We start from the raw sequence: 4,266 nt of genomic DNA, 5'->3' as shown, positions 1-4,266 counted from the left end.
GACAAGCTATTATTTCATATATATTCTTAGGCCCATCTAATCATTTCTTGAGAACTGCCTCTTTGGTTAGTAAGTATGGAACCCTCATCGTTTTTGGGGAGTCTCAGGGTATCTCCAAAAACAGAGAACTAATTGTGTCCCGAACTGCTGGCTGTTGCTGCCTTTCCTACCTGGCTTGGCTTGAGCTTTCTAGGAGTGGGGACGGGACAAGCTGAGGCTGGGTTAATATGCCAGTGGTTTAAGCTCCAGAAAGAAGAGTTGGTTGGCTTCCATTCTAACACGAAGTCCTTGGATGCCATGGAGAAGCTGACTGGTGAGGTCTGCCTTCCTCTCCGGAGGACCTGCTCCTGTTCTCCGCCTCCTGAAGTTGTCCAGGGGGCTCTTTCTTGTTTTTACAGCTGTCCTCTGTGCCTTTCTTCTCTGATCGCTTCTCTTGCGGTTTGCTCTTCTACTTCAGTGTATTGTTTCAGTTCGCTTTGTGTGTGTTTTGTAGGTTTCTGGTTTGTGGTTACCATGAGGTTTATGTATGTCATTCTTTCTAGCAGTCTCTTTCAAGCTCATGGATGTTTAAGTTCCAGTATATTCTCTAAGGACTACCTTTTTACTCCTCCATACACGCTTCATATTATTGATGTCATATTTTAGATCTTTCTGTGCTGTGTATTTCCTAGCTACTTAATGTAGTTTGATACATTTTCTTTTAACCTTTGTAGTAGCTTTTTAAATGTGTGATTTGCTCTATTTATTGAATATTTGGCTTTACCTGTGAAGTTTTTCCCTTTCTCATAATTTTCTTATTTCTGGATATTGCCTTTCCTTTTCTACTTAAAGAAGATCCTTAACATTTCTTTTAAGGTTGGTTTAATGGTGATGGCGAAGTCCTTTAGTTTTTGCTTGTCTGGGGAACTGCCTCTCCTTGAATTTCTCGTTGGGTAAATTGTTCTAGGTTGCAAGCTCCCTTTGTACTCTGTACACACTCTCTCTCTTTTAAAAAATAGATCAAGGACTTTACTGTTGGGTGAAAATAGTGCCTGTTCATGGATTCTATGCTGTACTTTTCCCTCTCCAATTATGGGCCCAATCTGCCTGGTGCTGGGCTCTCTTCCATCTTGGCAAGATGAAGAGGCTTCCCATAGGTTTTCCCAGAGTGTGGTGCAAGTATCAGGAAATAGACTTTTGTCTCCAGTAAAAACCCTGGAGCAACTGGGGTTCTTCACCTTACACTTAGCACACCTGGCTCTTCTCGAGTCAAGGGGGAGGTCAGCAGACCCCATTCTGCAAAGAGAAGAATTCTTGAAAGAGATCCTGCTTTTCCCTTCCGGTGTGTCAAGTTGCTGATGAGAATGAGCTGACACAGACAGACGTACAGGGTTTCCCTTGTTTGTAACTGGTTTTTCTCATGCTTCCTTCAAGAATGTCTCTACCTTTCGATTTTGTATTGGTGTGGGTCTCTTTGGCTTCATCTTGTTTAGAACTCTCTGTGCTTCCTAGACCTGGATGTCTGTTTCCTTTCCCAGGTTAGGAACGTCTCCACCCATTATTTAAATAAAGTTTATGTTTTTATTTCCTCTCCTTCTGGGATCCCTATAATGCAAATGTCTGCATGTGTGATGTTAACCCAGGTGTCCCTTAGATTATCTTTTTTTCCCTTGTTTTTAATTCTTTTTTTTTCTGTTGTTCTGATTGGTTGATTTCCACTAATCTGTCTCTAGGTCACACTGCTTTGGTTACTTAGAGACAGACCATTAGCTAATCTGTTGATTTCCTCTGTGTTTTTCGTTTTAGTTATTGTGTATTCTTAAGATCTGCTTGGTTCTTCCTTATACTTTCTCTTTAAGTTCCTCTATTCTACTTCCAACATTGGTGAGTATCCTTATGATCATTTCTTTGAAATCTTTATCAAATTATTTGTTTACTTAGTTTTTCTCTTTTTTTTTTTTCTGGGAATTTTCTTAATCCTTCAAGAGATGTCCTGTCTTTTCATTTTGTTTGACTTTCTATGTTTGTATATATTAATTAAACAAAATAGCTGTCTCTTCCAGTCTTGGAAAAGTGGCCTTATATAGAAGCTGGCTCTGTGTAGACTGTGTGCCACAGGGTTTTGACAGGCGGGTAGGAGCTGAGCGGTACCTACGTTGCCCAGGGCACTGGACCACCAAACAGGAATGGGCTTCAAGTGGGGAGACCAGGGGTATGTAAGGATGCCCTGTTGGTCCTGCTTGCTCCCTTTGTCCTCTTCAGGCCAGAGCACCTGCATAGAGCCCCTGCCCACCCTGTGGAGGTGGACGGGACGTACACCATGGAGATCATCAGCCTCTCTACTCCGGGGGCCTCCCTAGGTTCCTCTCTCTGGTTTGTTGCTTCTGCACTAAAAGTGATCTGTGCAGAAGCAACCTCTGTGGCTCTGTGCTCTGGGTGGTTGTGGGAGGCCACAACGAGCGGAGCATGCGCTCTTGGCACCTGGGGGGGCAGGAGCCCTGCAGGCGGAGCGGGTGCTTGTGGGAAACCGGGTGGAGCCAAGCACGTGCTGTTGCCATCTGAGTCACAAGCCTGATAGGCGGAGTGGGTGCTTGTGGGAAGCCACGTGGAGCCGGGCACGTACTCTCGGCGTTTGGGGCACGAGCCTGACACGCAGAGATGGTGGTTGTGGGAAGTAGCTTGGAGCAGAGCACACGCTCATGGCACTTGGGGAAAGAGCCTGGATGCAGGCGCCCCTCCACAGGGAAGCCGGTGGCTCTGGTGACACCCTGTGGCTCCTGCTTGCGCCCTCTGTCCGAGGCCGAAGGCTGCAGGCCATGTAGCTGGGACTGGACTGAAGCTGTTACTGAACAGGTGGGGGGGGGGTCAATATACTATTACCCGAAAGGAACCCCCCAAGTTTGTTATGTCTGCTGCCAGAGGAAAGGCGTCTCTCAATGCCAGAGATTCATGAAAAGGAAAGGAAATGTTTATTTAATGCTGTACAGACTTAAAGTAGTGACCTAATGTCTTCATCAAAATCCCAAAGTCCCTTAAAACACCCATGAACACACACACAGTCCTTCCTTCCCCCTTTGCCCAGTCTGGGGTACCGTATCTCAGGAAAAGAAATAGTCCTTGGCTCAGGCAGTCCCTGGTCCTTCCCAGTAATCCGTGCTCCGCTGGGAGGCCTCCCTCAGTTCCCGGCACCATCAGCCGTGTCGCCGGAATCTCTGCTAAAGCCGGGTGGTGGTTCCCCCTTCTAAAGCTGTGGGGGTCCCCACTCAGGCAAAGCCGCGAGGTTCTCTCTGCCACAGCCCCAGCCTTGTGGTCCTCTCGGCACAATGGCCACAGGAGTCTCCACTCTGGTCAAGACCGTATGGTTCTCCCTTCAATGGCTGCCGCATCTGGGTTTAAATCCCCACGCCAATCCTCCTCTGCAGCCCCATTTCCAACTCCTCCCACAATCGACCACACTTACCAGCACTCATATCCTTCCAGCTTTACTGGGCTGCCATCGTGAGTCTGGGCAGGCGTGGCCCCATGGCGTGCAGCCAATCATCTCCAAGCTCCTCGTACTGGCTGTAACTTGGGGGACCTGCCCCCCAGTTACGTCTTGGTGGGGAAGTTGCTTCCATTCCCCTGGCTCAGAGCATGGCTACAGCTGTTTAACATATCTATGTAACCAGTTAAAGGTTATAGACATGTTAAATGACCACGCCAGAGGTTAGCTGCAAAGCTGTTGCTAGGCAAAACAGCGCTCACTGGCCCTGCTCCATTTGTCCCTTCCCCCAACCCATACCTGTGTGTGGGGGTGGTGGGGGGTGAGGACATCTTAATATTTCCTGGACACCTTGAGTTCTGGACCCCATTCCAAATCCTTATTTGGGGTCCCCTCTCTTGGCTGCACCCTGTTACAAAGCCATCTAGCAGGTAGGTCCCGGCCCCGGGGTAGACATCCGGCCGCCCCGCCTAGGGCAGGGGACATGACGCCCCCTCAAGCGCGGCGAGTTCCCGCCGCTCCCTCGGCTTCCCAGGCCTCTCTGTGCGGGCTCTTTCTCTGGTTCCTTGTCCCAGGCTGGTTGTTCAGGGCTCCGCTGTCTCGCAGGAATAATCGCTGCCCGTGTTCGAGTGTATTTGGTGTTCCACACGGGAGGGGCGAGTGCAGTGTCTTCGTACCCGGCCGTCATCTCTACCTTCCTGCGTTTTCTGTCAAGAATTATATGGCTATTCTCACACTGTGTGGGGATGGGGATAGATTGAAAAAAGTTTTTTTAATTATTATTATTATTTTATTAATTGTTGGGT

This window comes from Phyllostomus hastatus, unplaced genomic scaffold, assembly GCF_019186645.2.
Source record: "Phyllostomus hastatus isolate PE091 unplaced genomic scaffold, TTU_PhHast_1.1 phas_scaffold_555, whole genome shotgun sequence".
Classification (NCBI taxonomy): domain Eukaryota; kingdom Metazoa; phylum Chordata; class Mammalia; order Chiroptera; family Phyllostomidae; genus Phyllostomus; species Phyllostomus hastatus.
Note: the sequence above shows the minus strand (reverse complement) of the source record.